Here is a 19274-nt window from a genome sequence, read left to right on the forward strand (position 1 = left end):
GGCGAGGCTGCGGCCGGGCGGCGATTGGCCGGCCCCGCGGGCGGCAGCCTCCCCGGCCGCGCTCGCTCCTTTGAGCCACGGCATCCCCTAGCGGCGCCCTCGCCGCTGCAGCCTGCGCGCCCGAAAACGCGGCCGGGGCGGGCGGGGTCAGGCGGGACCAGCGGACCCCGCTTCCACCCTCCGCCCACCCCAGGGCCGTGTGGGCGCCGACAGTGTGGGTCCCTCCCGCGGGCCGCCCCGCGGCCGGCACCCAGCTCGGTCTGGGGTTTTCTTTGAACGGAAGCCATCATTCCCCCTTGTGTCCTCTACCCCATAAAATTCCCTGCAAACACAAAAACTCGAAATAGAAGAGAGCGTCCCTAAAAGTAAGTTCCGGAGGACGCCTTCCTTGCGATGAAGGAAAATCATCAATATGCAGCCATAACGCGGTGTGTGTGTGTGTGTGTGTGTGTGTGTGTGTGTGTGTGTGTTTTGGGGCGGGGGCGAGAGAGGTCTTGTTTCAATACACAATCCTTGTAGAAAGACTAGTAAAGATGTATTAGAAAGTAGTGGAATTGCACTTGTGCTTGTTTCTGTTCAGTTCTGTGGACAAAGACTTAGACCACAGTGCAGAAAATAAATCCTCTTTTGCAACCCAGAACTCATGGCTCAGTAGGAGTTTTGATACATGTAAGAAGGAACAAGATTTAGGGGGAAAAAAGAAAAGAAAAGTAGTGGAAACGGGGGTCCCCTCGATCTTGGCTTTGGAGCTTCTCTGGAATCTCCATCTTCTTAAATCTGAGGCTTGTTAGAAATCAGGGTTGAGTTTCTAATACGGGACAGGAGAAACATCACACACACACACACACACACACACACACACCGTCTCCCCCTAATGTTTCTCCTGAGCCCATTTAGTTCCCGTTTAGGAGGGCGGCCCAGTAAGGAAGCATCGATTTTTTCCTTCCCTGCAGGGCCGGCCAAGCTCCCAGCCTCTACTCCTGCGCACGGCGCTCTCCAAACCTTTTAATTATTTAGTTTCTGGCTAACATTCGCCGGAAACCGCTTCATAAACAAGGACAGACCGACGCGCACACAGTTTTGCTACAAGTCGCCGAGATGAAGATGAGGGATGCAAGCGGAGAGAAAACCGGGAAAGCGCCTCTGCGCGCGCCGGCCCCGGCCCAGGAGACGCTAGACCCGGACCCCGGTGCCAAGTCGCGCGGGGAGTCCCGAACGTGGCTCTTCGGTCCAAGACACGGAAGCCAGGGGAAAGGGGGGGAAAAGGGGGGGAGGGGGGAGGCCATCCTCTGGCGAACACAGCTGCTGACGCCGGGACCTGAAAATGTTACCTTGTGAGCTTGAAACAATTTTAAAAGACAAAGAAAATATTTGGCGAAAATGAGGCCTTCCGGTGTATGGGCGCCTCTCCGATAACGCACAAAAGTTGGGGGGCGGGCGTTACCCGTTTTAACTCCGAGCACCGAGTGGGCTGCACGGAGACGCAGAGTCCTCTCCCCTCCCCCCCACCTCCTCCCCACACCTTGGAAAAATAAAAGGTCTCGAAGGCCCTGGCAGGTCTGGGTGATGTGGGGCTGCCAGGGGCGTGGGGGCTGCGGCCGGACGCCCGGGGTATGGAGCCAGCCTGCAGGGGGTATTTAACATTTAATTCCCAGCCGGTCCGCCCCTGTTCCCGGACTGACAGTGGGTAATTGGGAAAGAGGACGTTGCTCTTTTGATGGCCCGCGCCGGCCAGTCTCGCCGACGCCACACGGGTTTGACGTCACGGGCCCAGCCCCAGAGCCCGGAGCACAGGGAGGGGGTGGGTCGGGAAAAGGAGGGGAGGGGGTACCCGGCAGGGAGGGCCGAGGTCGGCCCCGGGACCCCGTGGGGAAGCGGGGGGAGGGAGCGAGGCCGGAGAGAGGCTGCAGCGCGTGGCCTGAGGCGCAGAGCCGGGCTGCGGGGGTCTGAGCCCGGCCCGGCGCCGGCCTGACCCGCCTCGCCGGCCACGGCAGGCCGGCCTTCCTCCTCCCCGTGCGGGCGGGGGAGGGGAGGGGGCTCGAGGCCCGGGGAAGCGGGGGAGGGGGTCCCGACTCCCCCTCCGCCGGAGCCCGCAAAGCTGATCCTGGCCTCCTGCGGAGACGCCTCAGCGCCCTGCTGCAGACCTGACGGCCCCCCTCCCCGGGGCTCCCCGGGGCGCCCCGGCCCCGGCCCCGGCCTGGCGGGCACCCCCTCCTCCCCGGGAGCCGCCGGCGGAGCGCGGGTGGAGGCAGCGAGGAGACCCAGGAGGAGGCCGCCGCCGCAGGGCCCCGGGCTCCGGCGCGGCGCGGGGCCTCCCTCGGCAGGGTAAGGGGCTGTCGCAGCGCCCGGATGGCCGGCGCCCTGGGGGCGAGCATCCCGGAGCCGAACCAGCGGCGGCCCAGCCACCGGCCCCGTCCCGGGAGCCGGGTCCCGCGGCCGTGCGTGGGGCGGCGGGACCCAGCTCGGCCTCGGCAACGCCAGGCCTCGAGGCGGCCGCTTTAGGCGTCAAGTTGAGTGGGGTGTGTGTGCCCTCTTGGGGAAAGGGTAAGAAATGGAGCCTCACTTTCTCCGCTCGGCTGGGGTAAGCTGGGGCCCACACCCCCTTCCCCCCCCCGCACACACACAGATGCCCCGGGACAGGTCCCTCCCACCCGCCCTCCCGGGAGCGCAGAGGCCCTGTCCTGAAGGAAGTGGGGCACCCAGTCCGGCGAAGGGAGCGCAGCCCGCGGCGCACGGCGTGAGGGGCGCGCCCCCTGCCCGGCCCCGGGGTCGCGGCGCCCCACGCGGCCGGCGCCCCCCACCCGAGCCTGGCGACCGGCACAGCCAGGCGAGCTCCGCGGGGCCGAGGCGCCGGCAGGAGCGGCCCCGGGCGCCCGCGCGCAGCCTGCGCCCCAGCGGCCGAGAGCCGAGCCTCGGGGTCCAAGTCATAAAGTTCCTAATCGCGCGCAGGGGGAGCGAGCGTGCCTCGGGCCGCCCGGGGCGGTCATTCGAGCGTGTTTACTTAAGGACTTTGCAAGCGGAGCGCGCACGAAATAGTCGGCTTTGCAGCGAGGCAGCAAATATTTGCAGGCGGGAGAGAGGAGAGGAGCCGGGCCGCGACGCCGCGTCCCTCCCCCCCGGAGCCGCGGCGCCGGCCTGGGCGGCCCCGGCCGCGCTGTGAAAGGCAGACATGCAGCCGCGAACCTGCGGGGCCGGAGCGCGCCCCGAGGCCCGGCGAGCCGGCGCTGGGGGAGAAGTCGCTTCCCGCTCCTGCGCGATCCGTCTTCCTCGGCTGCGATCGGTCACTAAAAATGGTGCGAAGCGGCCGCGGCTGCTGCACGTCTGGGGAGGAAGTGGAGGCCAGAGGTGCCGAGGCCGGCGCCCGCCACCAGCCGGGTCCGCGGCCGGCTCGTCGCCCGGAGCCTAGCGCTGCCTGGCGGGGCCTTTAATTGGGTGTCTCCATTTTAATAGTGGCCATTGTTGGGGCAATTAGCGAGAGACAATAACCGCCAAGAGGCGTTTAATTCGATCACTTGCGCTGGCTGCGCCCGGCACCGGGGCGCTCTGGAAGCAGAGGCCGGGCGGGGAGGCCCTGGTTAGGTGCCGCTCTCTGCCCCGGCGGTTTGATCGGAGGTGTGCGAGCTCTAAGGGGGCAAAAGTGGGGAGCAGAACGCGGGCACCCAGGTCCTGGTCCAGGGCGGAGACGCGAGTCCTGGGCCTCGCCGGCCCCGCAGGGCGCCTCCCGGGCCGCGCGCGTCCACGCGGCGACCACCACCACGCCGGGTGCCCGGTGCCTGTTCGGGGGAGAAAAGTAGAGAGCCCACGGACGTGGGAAACGGGCCTCCTTCCCCCGCAGCCCTAGAGCCCCCGCCTCGGTCACTCAGGCTCCTTCCCATCGGGAAGACGGAGGAACCCCCTTCTGGCGCGTGCACACCTTCCCCGCCTCTGCCGTGGCCCCGGGATTAGGTTAGCGTGGCCGGGCGAGGATTTTTACTGGTGACGAGAATAGCACAGGTAAAGCTGTATAAACAGCTCGCAGGCTGCGGGGCGGGCGGGTTACGCCGGGGACACAGCCCAAGGCGCCACCGCCGGCGTGAGCTGCACCGGTGAAATGGCCAAGGAGCCCGCTTGGACGCGGCGCCCTGGGACCGCGCAGGGTCAACGCACCCCGCGTGGAACCTCCGCAGTTCCCTTCCAAGCCCCCTGCCTCTTTCCCGCATGAATAGAAACGCAGAGAGTGGGGAGAGAAACCAAGGCGAGGAGAAAGAACAGGCAGTGGCCGGTGCTGGCTGCTCTCGGATGAAACGCGGCTAGCGGCGGACCTGGGGAACGCAGAGAAAAAGGGGCCCCCAAACCTCACTGTCAGAGGGCAGATGTTGGCGGCGGAGACGTCAACGGGGAAACCCACGGGAACTCAGGCGAGAAGAGCTCCGGACGCGCAGCTCGCCTCCCGGTTCCCACGCCCACCCGCCTCAGGCTCAGGGTCTACCTGCCCTGGAGAGGAGCCACCGCCTTGGGGGTGGTGGGTGGTTTGATTTACTTTTTTTTTTTTTTTTTTTTTTTTGCTTATTCATCTATCACTGTTTAAAACTCGGAAGGAAACCCGCCCAGGCCAGGAGGAGCAGCTAGAGATGGGGAGAGTCAAAGAGAAACGAGATGCGCGCAGAGATTACCCCCTCCTGCCCCACTCCCCACCGCCAGGTTGGGCCCTCCAGCTTCGGGGGATCCTTGCCCTCCCTCTGCCACTACCCTCTTCTCCTGGGTGAGAAAAACCCCAATGGTATTGAGATTTAAAAAAAAAAATTAGGTAGGTAGGGGTGTAGTGGAAAGAGGGAGGAGGGAGGGAGAGGCCAGGGGATTTCTGTTTCGAGTGTAAGAGTGCACAGGCTGGCGGGTGGCTTTGGGGGAGGCTCCGGGGTTGGGTAGGAGTCAAAGATTCCCCTGGAGAACGCTTGGAAAGGAATATCGAGTCACGCCGGGGAAGGGCGAGCCTCCCAGCTGCCCCTGTTTCCTGGCCCTGGTGGTCTGGGGGCCAGGTGGGCGACCCTAGAGGGGAAGAAGGGATTGAGGGGCTCCAGCGGTCCCGCGGCCCCTCCCCAGCCACCGGCTGTTCATTGGGCTCCCAGCACTACCACCGGCCCTTGGGTGGAAGTTCGATGCATCTGGACTCAAGCTCTCCTTCCAGGGGGTCCTCAGACCAGTGTGCTGAAGCTTCCGGGACTCCCGGGAAGGGACCGGCCCAGGAGCCAGGAAGTAGTCACCAGCGCGGGAGTCACCCGTGTGAAGTCCAGGCCCCAGTATTTTTCGGACGAAAAGGGGTGCACTTGGACCACCTGCTCCATTCCCCTTAGCACGCCGCCCTCCTGTCTTGTGGCCCCTGGCCGACCCCAGCGCGGAGCCCCAGGCGCTCACCCTGGCGACTCTCAGGCCGCTACAATTTGGAGGCTTAATCTTGGAGCTATTGTGTTTTTTCACTTCTCTGGATTAGCCAGGAAACCCGGGTGTGCTCCTTCCCGGATCATCTACACTGGGCTTCGAGGGAAGGAGGGAAGGGGAAGTTCCTCACAGGGAGAGGGAACACGGGGAAAGATCGTTTCATTCAGATCAGGAGACAGGAGCCGTCAGCTTCCCAAAGCACGAATGGTTCATATGTTCCTTTGGACACGCTGGAGCCCCCACGGTATAATCTGAATGCGTGGGGCTCCGAGCTGTTTGCAGACGGCTTCCCTTCCCTCCGGGACTGCGCCCACCCGCCTGCCTCTCCCCACCAGGCCTCTGCCTCGCCGTGCTTGGCTCTCCACCGCCTGCCACTTCGTGGACCTCAAGCAAGTTGTTATATAAAACAAAATAGCCACTACACACATGAGCCTGCGGACCCACAGCATCGGACACCCAGGGAGACCTCCGCACTGGCGCCTTGGGCGACGCGTCTCTTTCTCTCCCTTCAGCGGCCGCACCCCGCCACCTCCTCTAGTCCCCGCTGCCCAGCGACAGCAACAAGCAAAGTGAGTTCGGACTCGGGTTCCAGGGCTTCCTTGGCCGGATCCCTGCGATCGCTCCCTCCGCTTACCCCAACCATTAAGAAAACGGTGATCAGAAATATTGGGTCCACACACAAAGACAGACTGCAAAACGAATGCACATGTATGTGTGAAAAGGCTCAGAAGCGAAGGAAACAACACGGCAGTGCAGCCCAGAAATGATCGGAATAGCCGGGGGCCCGAGAGCACGGGGCTTTGGGATTCTGCCCTGCACACCTCATCAGGATCCCTAATTCCCTGGCGCCTTCCAGGGTTCCCAGATACAAATCACCTTAAGTACCCAAAGAAGGGCTCTCAGCCACCAACCTCCACCTGACCTTCCGTAGGCTCTCTCTGTGTGGCCCTGAGCTGCCGGGGCGGCCCAACATGGAGGCTCCACCAATGAGTGCCTGGGGGCGCCCACTCCCATCCACTCACTGCACCCCCGACTTACCCCCACCTCATATATCAGCTGCAAAAAAAAAAAAAAAGAAAAGAAAAGAAAAGAAAGAAAAAGCAGAGTGGAAATATCAATAAAGGAAAATGTGGCTTCCTCTGTCTCTGGGCTTTTGGCTGGACAGACTAACCCCACGCCGGGGTCTCCGCCGGGCTGGCAGAGACGGCTTGCGTAGAATGGGGGGTGAGCCCGTGGGGACCGTGCACCAGCGTCCACTCACCCGTGTCCTCGGAACCCAGCTTGTTTCTCAAGCCAGGAAGCTTCGCCCAGCAGGGCGGCTGTCTGGAAGCTGAAAGCTGGCCCTCTGGCTGGATCCCACAAGGGAATCAATACTGGGAGCCCAGGGGACCTGACCCCCACCTGGGTGCTGGTCAGGCTGATCTGGACACCATGCCCCTCCCCTGTTCTAACCGGCAGCAAACTATTCTTTTCCTTAGAATCACACAAACGTTCAAAAGGTTTGATGGTGAGCCTCCTGCCCACAATCGGCCATTTGGGCCCTGCAAGCATGGTGCATATCCGGACACTTGGGTTGACTCCACGATGACGATGACGATGACTGGCCTGATTAGGACTCCCTTCCCCGAAACCGACACAGGACTGCCTTGCCGCCTCCCCAGCCCCCCAACACACACACCTTCTCCGCCACAATCGCCAAGGGATGGAGGGCTGCAAAAGCTACTTTATTATTTGCCTCCTCAAAGTTCACAAGCTCCTTTCTACCCATAACCCCAGTGTCCTAGTGAATGCGAGCCCCAGGGGAGGAGAAGACAGCCAAGACACACAGGAACCAAACCCAGGGAAGAACCTGGGGGTTAGACATCCCCTGCCCTAGACGGAATCACCGGGTCCGTGTCCCAGGGCACCCTGCGATATTGAGAGGAAGAAAAGACATCTCAGAGCAACTCTCTTACCCAGATCCACTCAACTTCCCATGCATTTTAACCGATGCGTGTCTTTGTTGGGAACCTCCTCTGACTGAGTGACTGTTTGGAGGTCTGTGGGTCCAGTGTCCCAAGAGAAAGTATAGAGTTCTCGCCCCTCTGCCCGTCCTGCTCCCCACGACCCTGGGCGCCCTCTCTTCTAGGCTGTGGTTTTGTCAGGGTGCTCCTGGAAACGAAGGTGCCTCCAGGCCACCAGCTCTCCAGGGATGCCAGATGCCCACACATCTGGACTCCAACTTTTATCTCACAGTGCACAGCTGTTTCTTTAATTACATGCAGAGACAATGAGCCTAAGCAAACACTTGTAAGCAAAGAGAAATAAGCATGCAATTGACACTCGGAACCCTCAGCCACCTTTGGGAGAAGCAGCTCAGCTTCTTCTAGTGAGTTCTTTCCCCCAATCCTCTGCCCTCTCTGAAGTGGAAAATGTGCGTCCAGCCCTTCTCGAGCATTCCCACTGTCTCTTATGCTTATGCTTCTGGTTAGTTTTTCTCCTCATGCTTAGCTCTACCAGCTTTTTCCTCCATACAACGGCGTACACGCACACACACACACACACACACACACACACACCAGGCTCGCCCAAGGTCATTGCAGAAAGCCAAAGATTGCCAGTGACCAGGAAAACAAAACAAAACAAAACAAAACAAAACAAAAACAATAAAGGCTGGGATCTAGTTCACTTTCTTCCAGGGGCAGCTATGCCTTTGGAGTCGAGACCTCCTCTTAATGCTCTCCACGTGGAACAGGGGAAGCGGGTGCGGAGTTAGAGAGAGGATAACGATATTCACCGACCTGGGTGTTTTGCTCCCGCGGGCCAGCTCTGTTCTATATTTTTTCCTGACTTGCCAGAGATCCGAAGGCAGAAATGACAGGCAGACTTGGCCACTGTTGTCGCCGCTGCGGTCGGTCCTAACCTCCCCAGCAGCTCACGGCATCTCACGCAGCCTTCCAGCAGGCAGTAAAACCTGGGTGATGTGCATCCTTCCTAGGAACCCCCTCCCTCCGCCTTCTTCTGCTCACTGTAGGCAGCGGAGCTCTTCCGGGTTGCCAAGGGGGAAAAGGGAGGGAGGGAGGGAGGAAAGAAGACGGAGCGAGGAATGGATTTCACCCCCCTTTTGCAAACACACAAACCGCATATCAGGGGTGTGTGAAACCGGCAGAGGTGGGGGGTGGGGAGGGGGGGAGACTGCCTGAAATGTGACCAGCCCCTGGCGCCTCACAGCCCACTGTCTCTGGCAGAACTGGAGTCCACACTGCAAATGTCATCAGTAGTGTTGACTGGGTCATTACCTACCCTAGACAGGAAAAGCTTTTGCGGAGTCTCTGCCTCCCCATTTCTGGAGCAAGTGGGGACCCAGTGGGAGCATCTAGAGGAGCAGCCCGGAGCCACGGCTAGCAGGGCCTCTGCCCCTCTGCGCTCTCCGTCTCCCTTCTGTCTCTTCCTCCTGTTTAGGTGGATGCCTCAAAGATGCCAGTGCTCTGCCTTCATCTGTCTTGGGTCCAGCTGGCCAGTAAAAGTTTAGGAAAGCAGAATGGGTGGCGAGTAGGCTCTGGGCTCGCTGGTACCCTTTGGCCCTCCTCATGGTGGGCATAAAAATATTTGGAGGTAGACACATCTGTGCACGCACCACGCAGACCTCTGGGAAGGAGATTCTCTAGGGGCCCCAACTCTTTTCAAGAAGAAAAGAGGGAAGTTTGCCACGTAGGAGAGTGGGATAAGGAAGCGCTGGGCAGAAAAGGTCTGAAGGAGAATTACCCGATGAGTCTACGCACCAGACCCAGCAAACGCCAGCCCTCTCCTTCAAAGCCCCCTCTCCTGAACCATCTCGCTTCTGCTGGTGGGAGATCAAAAAATAATCCACAGAGGAGGAAACCTGTCATAAATAAAATTCTGCAAGAGTAAGATGAGACTGTGTAAACGCTGGGGTAGAGAGGTCAGAGTCCATTTGTTTTGACAGGTAGCGTTTTCCCGTCACAATATTTATACGACAAGAATATGGAGACTGACTTTAAAAACAAATAGATCTTAGAGAAGAAATGAAACAAAATGTATCCATTGCCGGGCCAGGAAGTTAAGAACTTTCTTGCGCGGGACCCAGTTCGGTGGTAAGGAGTTGCCCCGGCTTCATGCTGCCAAGGGTCTAGGGGTGGCTGTCCCTTGGGGGTGTTGGTGGGGGGCGGGGAGGACGAGGCCGGTGCCCAGCAAGGGCAGAATGAGGGGTGCAGACGTGGGCCGCGACCCGAGGAGGGTCGTGGGGATGGTCGAGGGGTGCGCCGTGAGCGTCAGGTTGGAGCGCGGGGTGCGCAGGGGAGGTCAGAACGACTCCGAGGCCGGGGGGGCGCCCCGTTAGGGGCCCCTCGACCGCGACACGCCGCCCAGCGGCCCGCGCCCTCCGCTGCGCGCCCTCGGGAGGGTCGGGGTCCCAGCCCAGGGTGGGGGCGGCGGGGCCTCTCATTTGCCAGGCCGGCCGGGAGAGGAGAAGGGGTCTCCCTGCCGTGGAGGGGGCCGCGAAGCCCACCTGGCGTCACGATCCCGGCCCCTCCCCGCCCCCTGCCCGCTCCCGCCCGCCTGCCGCCCCCCAGCGGCGGAGCCAAGTTCTCGGGCGCCGGGACGCCGCGTGTGCGGGGCTGCGCGCCGCGAGGACGCGGGAGAAGGTCACTCGCCCGGCAGCCTGCACCCAACCTGCGGGCCCGGCCCCTTCCCGGGGGCGGGCGGAGGGGGCGGGGGGGAGGGTCCCCGCGGGCTCCCCCGGACCCGCTCGCTCCTCCTCCAGCGCTGCCTCGTGGGGGATGGGACCGCGGGGCCCCGTCCCCGTGGCCCGGGCGTGAGCTGCGCCCCGACTCGGTGGCCACCAGGCCCGCGGGGCCACATGGGTCCCTGTCCCCGCCGCGGCGGCGCTTCCCGATGGAGAAGCTTCCCCCCCCCCACCCCCCACCCCGGCGTCGGCACCGCGCCCTGCACCCCCGGGACCCGAGGCCGCCCCCCTCCCACCCACGCCCGGCTCCGGCCGGTCTGGCCGCCCCTCGCCCCCGTCCCTCTTCTGCTGACGCGGGCACTTGCTCGACTCCGGGTCTAGGGTGACGCTTTGGTCGCGGACTGAGAAACCCGATCGCAGGCTCCGCGGCCCCGATAGCACCCCAATACTACCGTTAGCAAACGCAGGCTTCCTCTAAGGGAATTCGACTGCCAAAGACACTCGGGCGTAAAAGGACTTAAAACAGAACTGATTTTTCAGTTTCATGGTCAAGCAAGGGCAAGATCCAGAGAGATGCCCAGCTGGGCTTCGGGGCGGAAACCACTGCTGATTAGGGGTGCAGGAGCGGATTATTCGGGCAGGGCTGGCTGGTGGGGCGTGGGGGCGGGGAGGACTGGGCGAAGGAAGGGGAGAATTTATCCTGAGAAGTGAACAGCGAGGGAGAGACGCTGGTCGCTCCGTCTCAGGCGCTGAAGATTTATTCCTGATTCCTGGACACCGGCCCCTGCACACTGTAAAGATGTTGCTTTAATGAAGCTACAAGTCGCTTTCTGAATTTTTAAAAGCTACCAGTCTGGCTCGCTGATTCGTGGTTCGGGTCTCTGTGCGTGTGTATATACCTGTGAGAGAGAGTTTTTTTAAAAACAACAACAACAACGTTATTCAGGGCCGCTGTCTGTGTTCATCCAGTAGGTGCAGCGGGACTCAGGGGCTCGGGAGCCTGTCGTGTTCTAACAAGGGCACAGGGTGGCTCCGCTCCTGAGGTCGCAGGACTCTCAAGTGACCGGTTCCTCGAGGAGTCCTTTGGCATGCACCTGGAGCATCGAGGCCAGAATGCAAGAGACCCAGCTCACGGGGTCACACTGGGGGGCTCTTCCCCCCTCACCCGCACACCCTGCCTCTTGGCTTCCCTGACTCCTTTTCCCCTCCCGGACCACCTACCACCCGGCCTTTTAACCCCTTAACCCTGGGCAAGCGAACATCCTTCCCTGGGCTAGGATTCCAAGGCCGAACCAAGTAGAGTAGACTCCTGGGCCCGGGGAAAAGAGAGCTCAGTTTGGGAGTCTTCCTGGAGGCAGTCACGACATCCTAATTGGCACCAGCCTCAACTGCTTTAAATCCCGCGGTGTGTTGGGCCACATCCCTACAACCTAAGGCGTTTGATTGGATTTTAAATATGAAAGGAAGTCACTGGGCAAGTGGAGGTAGAAGACCGATCGGTAAATGACTAATGATAATAGGAACACTCGGTCCCAGATCTCTTCGATGGCCGAGTAGATAGGAAGTTCACTTGTTGGGTAAAGAAAAAAGGAGACCATGTAGGAAGAAGTAAATCGCCGGCAGAATCTCCAATCTTTCTAAGAATGTGTGGCCACTTAGATTGTTCTAAGCAGGGCTAGGGAACCGGCCATCTATTCCTCCAGGTTTCCAACATCCCATTTCTTTTCCCTAAAACACAGGTAATATTTTTCTTTCTGCCTCTCTGTCTCCAGCATCACCCCCTTGTCAATTTATCTACCTTCCTGGATCCACCCTCAGATTGGTGTAGTTCTTTCTCACGTGCTCTCTACCAGATGAAGACACGCTCAGTATTAACCTGGGTTTAAAAGTTCTAATCTTTCAATTCCACTCGTTGAGATTTGTTCTTTTCTAAATATGTAGGGTGGGGGGAAATTGGGAGGGTGTAAAGGGGTCTGCGGAGAGGAAAACCACTTCTTTCATTTTTCTTTCCCCCCCCTTTTTTTTCTAGCAGAACATTTTTATTAAACTCAACTTTTAGGTCTGTGACTTTGACTGTTTCCGTGACCACGAATCGCAGCCTGGTTGGGGGTGGGTGAGTGGGTGGGTGGTGCAGGACTGTGGGGGGGGGGGGTGTCCTGGGTGGTTTGGAACCATGGACATCTCAAATGAAAGTTTCACAAAGCAGTGACTGGAAATTAAAAAAAAAAAATCAGACCTATTCCACCCAGGCGCCCTAAATAAATAGCCCCGTTTGCAAATTCCTATCAATTATTACGTGATGGGAAAAAATCCTATCTGAAAATAAAGCACGTGGACGTGGAGAATTTTAATTAAATCTTACTGTGGATATAATAACATGGAAGTGATTTTTCATTCGGCGCTTGCCTGCTCACCAGTGTTTTATGGCGTTTTCTTGCCTCTGACTTTATTTTAAAATATTAGACGAGGTGGAGAATTATAAACGACTCTTTCCTTATCTGTACTGCTCACATATCCAGGATCAGAGGAGCTGATTAAGAAAGAAGTCAGAGGCAACGTTGGATTCATAATGATTTGGAATAATGAATCCTTATCTCTGCTTTCCAGATTATCTGCCTTTCAGCTCCCAATGTTTTGTTACATGGGATAATTTATTGCATCTAATACATCACAATGAATCTGATGGTAGAAAGTGATGGCCAGCGTTGTGAAAAGGGGGCCCTTATTTTTTATCCCGGGGCAATGAAACTGCTTTTTGCAGTTTTTAATTGGGAAAATATAAGGTAGATCTGATAAAAAAAAAAAAAAAAAAAGAGCTGGGTATAATCTTGCCTGCTCGTGCCTTACCACGCGGCTCTTTAATTAGTGTGTCAATTTCAGGCTGAAATTAACAAGATCGACCTGAAACCAGCCCTTACTTTCTCCCCAGCACCCAGATCCTAATTTTTAACATGATTTATTTTTATGAAAAAGGAGATAATTAATCATAAACACTGACTAAAGCGCAGAGCCAAGTTAAGATAAAATGCCATTTGCATCTTTATATAGAAAGATACCAGTAATGTTAATTTTTCTGAGATTTCCTCCCTCCTCGCCATCTCCTGCCCTCAACACAGCTCCCCCCCAACCGGCTCCCCACTCCAGCCTCATTCCAAGTAAACAAGAGAAAATAATCAATTTCAGGTTTCTCTTATTCGCTGCTCTCTTTTTAAAAGTACATATATATTTATTTATATATTCAGCTCTTCTGTCTTTGTCTGTTAACACATGCAGGATGTGCACAGGGTTTTTTTTTTCCCCCCAGAGCACGGTGGTGGGTGGAATTTGGGTGGAATTCCCTGTTCTCCCAGACCCCCCCCCCCCCACCTACTACCCTCATCATCTTCCCTCCATTTTAGAGTTGGAAAGAAGAGGACACACATCTCATTTAATGGTTAATTAGTTACGATAATTGGCATTTTTGTTTCTTTTGTATTTTGCCCTAACGCCAAAGGAACAAAAGCCATCTAAACGCAACAGGCTTTACTTTCTGCCTCTTTCAGGATGGATTTCAGAATCCAGGGCTATACTGGGAGTCCCCTCCCTGCAGCTAACAGGAGCAACCTCCCGGCTTCAGGAAGTAGAAGGGGCAGGAGTCACTGGTAATTTGCTCTTTAAGGTTTTTGTGCCTGTTGATTACTTTCTGGTTGCTTGGATTAAACAATCGTTGCAAATATGCAAACCAGTGAGAGGAGATTCATACATATTGGCTCTCCAATTGTTCCTCCTGACGTCAGATCATAATTTCTTGGTAATTGGATGGCTTGTGCCCGAATAACGCTCATCTGAAATTCTCTACGTTTCTCTAGGTCGAGGTAGATTCTGTACTGGGAGAAGGGTGCCCGGGGTGGGGGGGAGCGGGGGGTCAGGGTTTGATATATATATTTTTAAGAATTCTTTTCATTTCACCATAGTCATATTGTTTCCCTTCCTCCCCACACTTCAGAACATTTACTTCTGAAGTGTGACGACATGCTTTGTTTCCTGGGAATGTTCTTTCCCAGGCAGTTCTAGAGCGGGCTGAAGAATGTTGAACACAGGTGGTAGAGATAAAGGGAGGGGGGTGCACTTGGGAGCGAAGCAAGGGTGAGGTTCAGTCACCCCTTCCCACCAGACAGCCTTCCTCTCCTGAGATTACTCTAGGTTCCCAGCGATCTGGGTTCAAGGGTCAGTTCCTGACCCGGTCCCACACTCTTATGCAAAGTTGGCAACAATAAGGACAGATTTTCAAAGCTTGCATCTTGGTGATGAAGATGCTTCAGGTTTTAGGTGGTAGTGGAGATGGAGAGAGACCTGATTTTCCGGGATACTCTCCCTTTATCTTTCGGTTCGCTTTGGCCTTACTACAGCGGATTTCAGGTGTCTGGTTCCAATTTTGTATTAAATATCGCATGACTTCCCTCTTCAGCCTCTCTCTTCCTCTCCCTCTCCTTCTCCTCTTCACCCCTGCCCCCTCTCCCTTTTCCTCGCTTTCTCTCTTCCCTCTCTTTAGGACGCATCACTCCAAGAATTTCAAGTATCAATTATAAGTAATATTAATTTCTCAGTCCCAACCAGTGAAGTGTGGATGATCAGATAGGGGTATAAAAAACGGTGCTTCCCTAGATGAAACAGACCAACGGAGCCTACTGGGCCATTTCCCATGCCCAGATGAACATTCAATTTTCCGGCATTATCTCCACACTTAAACTCGCGTTCTCCATTTCTGTGCCAAGATAAATTTGCATAATATTTGCAGCTGTAATTAGCTGATGAACATCTCCCAGCCCCCCCCCCCCTTTGTCTCTCTCTGCATTTGGTCTTCCATTGATGCCACATTTGATCTTTAATATTACAGGATTCCCGATAGAGGATTGCGTATCTTATCTTCTCGGCTCCAAAATCTTTTAAGAAGGAGGGAGAAAGGCAGAATGGGGGTTTGGGGAAAAGCGTGAGTGAGGAGAATGAAGCTTCACTAATCAGAGTTTGAAAAGGTTACGTTGGAAGAAGGCATAGGTAGAGACAGACCGATTAAGAGAGAGATGGAGAATTATGGTGGGTGGGGGTGGGGAGAGGTGGGACTAGCCTCTTGGAGGCGGAGACGATGGAGAGAATTCAGGAGTGGGGTTGGGGAGGGGGGGGCTGAGATCTGGAACATGGCTGAGTCTGAGGGAGACTGGGTAGCTGCAAGCCTCAGCTGCGTGGCCCTTCCTCCCCTCTGGGTAACCCCAGGCTCCCAGGAAGGCGCTTAGTGGGGTGGCTCCCCTCAAGCAGAAACTAGAACTTGTGAAGCCCGGCGACTCTCTTATCGGCCCATCTGGTTGTCTCTCCTTAATAGGGAGCACAGAACTCCTGAATTTCTAATATGTTACAGGCATTTCCATTCTCTCCATTGCTCTTTATAAGACATAAAAGCCCCCCCCCCCAAGAAAAGAAGGGAAAGAAAATGATAATGAGGGAGGAACCAAAAGTGGAGAGAGCTACCAGAGTTGACGGCAAAGAGGAGACACGGGAGTTGGTCTTGGCCAACAGCATCACCTCCTGCAGGAATGGAGCAAACCCAGAAAAGTCCCCCTTCCCCCCTCCCCCCACCTCGTCCAGGTTGTTATTGTCATGTTAGTTTTCTCCAATTAAGTTTTCTGACCTGGGTGGCGGCAGGGTGGATGGGAAGGCGGATTAGAGGAGCCACTGGTTGAATTAGTATTTGTGGGAATCCGGAGGAGTAGAGAGAGAAAGGAAAGGAAAGAGGGAGAAGGAGGAAAAAAAGAAGACGAGAAAGAGTCGATTTTCATGCCAATCATTGGAACAAATAGCTAACATTTAACGTTTACACCCGCACTGGCGGCGCCCTGGCGCTCCGAGGGCCTGGAGCCGGGCTAAAATGTCCCGAAAGCCTTTGGAGAAAACGAGTTTCCAGCTATCAGGTTCTCCCCATCTCCCCCCTTCCACAGGGCTTCGGTTTCAGGCTGGACTTGTCCAATGTCTGCGTTACCGCTGCGCGCTCCTAAATGAGTGTCAAGGAGGCAAATATCAAATAGCGCCGGGGTCAGGGCGGTTTAGTTAACCGTGCAGGGCGCTCGGGACTCGAAACTTGTGTGGGACCCGCAGGGGAGTAAGGCGGGTGGAGGGAGGGTGGGCGGCTGGATGGACCGATGGATGAGTGGGTGGGCGGGTAGATGGCTGGCTGACTGGCTGGGCGGGCGGTGCGTGGAGAGGGACCTAGACACAGGTGCCCTGAGCCCACGTCCCCACACCTCCTCGCCCTCCCAGGGCAAAGTAAGGCCCATGGTTTGAGAAAACTTCCTTGAAACTTTCCTTCCTTCCTTCCTTCCTTCCTTCCTTCCTTTCTTTCTTTCTTTCTTTCTTTCTTTCTTTCTTTCTTTCTTTCTTTCTCTCTCTCTCTCTCTCTCTCTTTCTTTCTTTCTTTCTTTCTTTCTCTCTCTCTCTCTCTTTCTTTTCTCTCTCTCTCTCTTTCTCTCTCTCCCTTCCTTCCTTCCTTCCTTCCTTCCTTCCTTCCTTCCTTCCTCCTTCTTTCCTTCCTCTCTCTCTCTTTCTTTTTTGATGAGCCCAATTTTCTAAAGCAAAGTTGAGAAGTTGGTCTGGCCCTGTCAATGGGTGCCTTTGGTAATTATTTTTAGCCCAGGCCTCAGTTGCTAATTGAGGGGGTTGGACGAGATGATGGCCAAGGCCCCCTCCTGCTGGGAAAAAGAGCAGGCAGTGGGCCCAGGGCGGTTAACTGGGAGTGGTGGGTGCCTGAGGTGACCGGCTCTCCAGCTCCAGTGCGCCTTGGGGGACCCTGGGACCGCCCCCAGCTTGGCCCACAGGCGCTGGCCGGACGGACTTCCAGAAGTCTCAGCCAAAAAACAAAAATAAAAACAAAAACAAACACCCTCGCGTGAGCTCTGAGGGGTTCCCCCAAAGCCCAGAGTTCGGCGGCCAGGAGCTGTGGCGACGATCCTGGGGTCACCCCCGGGGAAGCCCAGCTTTCCCAGGTTCCTGCGGCGCTGTCTCCTCGCTCTCTTGTGTCTCTTAAGTGTTTCCAAACGAGAGCATCGTTTTTTTGGAGGCGGGGAGGGAGGGGAGTGGATGGAGGTTGCTCTCAAAATTCCTGACTCGGAGCACCAGAGCGGAAGCCCCCGCAGAAGCCACCTTTGGGCGGAGATCGGGGACCTCGCGCGGTGTCAGAAATCGATTAGCCGAATGAAGACAGCTGCGTGGGATTTAGGGTGTCTCTCCTGCCCACCCCGTCCCCGCTTTCTGACCCGGCTTCAGGCGCTCAGGTGCGGCGCGGGTGGTGCGCCCGCAGGTGCGCCGGGTCTGCGCGCGGGGGTCGCTGCCCTAGTCCGCGTGGGAGGCCCGCGGGTGGGGCGGGGGGCGCACCCGGCTCAGCCGCTCAGATCCCCCAGCGCCGAGTCGAAAATCGAGTCGAAAATCGGGGGGAGGCCAGAGGTTGCTTCCAAGGCTGCTGTTCAGGGTCCAGGCAGAGCTGGGACCCAGATCCCCACTGTCTCCCCTCCCCCCTTACACACCCCCAACCCGCAGGGCGCCCCCAGCTCCCCACTCCTAGTGCCCGGCTGGGGGTGCGTCCCAGGCCCGAGAGCCAGGCCCCAGGCCTCTCGGGTGCATGTGAGCCTGCGGAGTGGGGGTCTGTGCGCCAGGCAGGAGGGACAGCGTGGGCGGGGAGGGGGGGACCAGGATTGGGGGACACAAGAGCTTGGTGCCCGGACTGTGCGGTAAGGCTTGGTGGGGGGGCTGTCTTCTTAAACAAACCTCTTTTGGTGAGTCTTTGCCTTCCTTCGGTGTAATTCGCAATGATAGTCATGAAGACTAATCACGATGCTACTTTCCCCCCTTCTTTCTCAAATTAAAAAAAAGAGAGAGAGAGAGAAATACGCACCCGACTCCACTACCGTTCGGGTTCCGGAGAAATTCTCAAATAGAGCAGTGTAATTTCTCAGTTGATTTTGATTGACATACTGTCCCTGGGATCATGTGTTAATCCCTTCTTCACTCAAGCCTTTTCATAACTCATTTCTCTCTTGCTAGATGGGGACTCTGATGGTTACCGCGGCAACGACGATTGCACTAAGCTATTTCCCTCTGCAAGGAGACCATTATTCCGCATGCATAGGCCATTTGCAGCAGAGGTCGTCACAAAGTCATTCACAACACAGCACACGTTTATTAAACTTTTATTCTTTTTTTCCCCCAACACAGCAACTAGTTTGCACTTGTACCAGGGGTGTCATTGTCCTGCCCTGTGTAGGTGGGGACTGCGCTGAAAGGGCGGGTCCCCCAGGGACAGTCAAGTGCGGGCCCACACCGCACTCGCCGGGCCAGTGCTGGGGTCAGAGGTGTCTTCACTCCCCGTCCCCCACCCCGGCCCTCAGGGTCTTCTCTGATGCCACCTCTGGGATCTCGAAGATAAGCAGGAGCAACATCTCGAGTGTAGACGGGGCGGGCTTCCCAGGCCCCGAGACTTGGAGACTTGGTTAACGGAGGCTCCTTCTCTTCCTACTTTGATGTGCAGTCACCTTCTCCCCCAGGCTCCCAGGGTCCTCCCTGGGCGACACCCCTTCCTCCTCTCCAGCCTGGGCTCTGCCTTCCCCCACGGCCGGTGGGGTTGGCTGTGGAGGGCTTCGGAGAAGCCACCTGCCAGGATCGCAGGGGTCCCATTTGGGCCTTGAAGAGGGCCTGCTGGTGGCCAGATTCCTGGTTCCGTGTCCAGCACGTGGTGGGCGGCGCTGGGGGAAAGGGTGGGTTTGGTCCCCAAGTCCCCCCACTTCCATCTGTTCCTAGAGTGTGGAGGTGCTCTGCTCAACCGCAGGGGGATGTCACCTGCCCAGCGAGGGAGCTGTCTCAAGGCCAAAGAGCCCATGGTGGGGGTGTTTCACCTGTCTTCACGGCGCCCCAACCCACGGCCCCTAGTGCAGGGGAGGTGCTGGGCAGAAAGCGGGGAGGGAGGCTTTCCCTGCAAGTCAGCAGGCTTTTCCTGGTGTCTGTCCTTCCCACACATACCAACCTCTCCCAGAACCAGCATCCAGGGAAATGAACCCTCAGACCAGCTCGCTTTTCTGCAAGGCCTTCCCGACAGGCTCTAGAACGTGCTGACAGGGTTTGCGGGGGGGGGGGGGGGGGGGGGGGGGGGGGGGGGGGG

The 19274-nt window shown here is 57.3% G+C and overlaps 1 long non-coding RNA gene and 1 other non-coding gene across 2 annotated transcripts; both read left to right on the top strand.

Annotated features, from left to right (window-relative positions):
* Window positions 1-555: 555 nt before the first annotated feature.
* LOC120243359 lies at window positions 556-684 on the top strand. Its single transcript, XR_005531292.1, has one exon. It is a non-coding gene; the product is annotated as a small nucleolar RNA SNORA40 (small nucleolar RNA).
* A 2508-nt stretch (window positions 685-3192) lies between these two features.
* Window positions 3193-6533, top strand: LOC120243352. The gene is made up of 2 exons (XR_005531284.1): window positions 3193-4741; window positions 5165-6533. It is a non-coding gene; the product is annotated as an uncharacterized LOC120243352 (long non-coding RNA).
* Window positions 6534-19274: the final 12741 nt, after the last annotated feature.

This window comes from Hyaena hyaena, unplaced genomic scaffold (genome assembly GCF_003009895.1).
Source record: "Hyaena hyaena isolate Hyena2069 unplaced genomic scaffold, ASM300989v1 scaffold_338, whole genome shotgun sequence".
NCBI classification, from domain to species: Eukaryota; Metazoa; Chordata; class Mammalia; order Carnivora; family Hyaenidae; genus Hyaena; species Hyaena hyaena.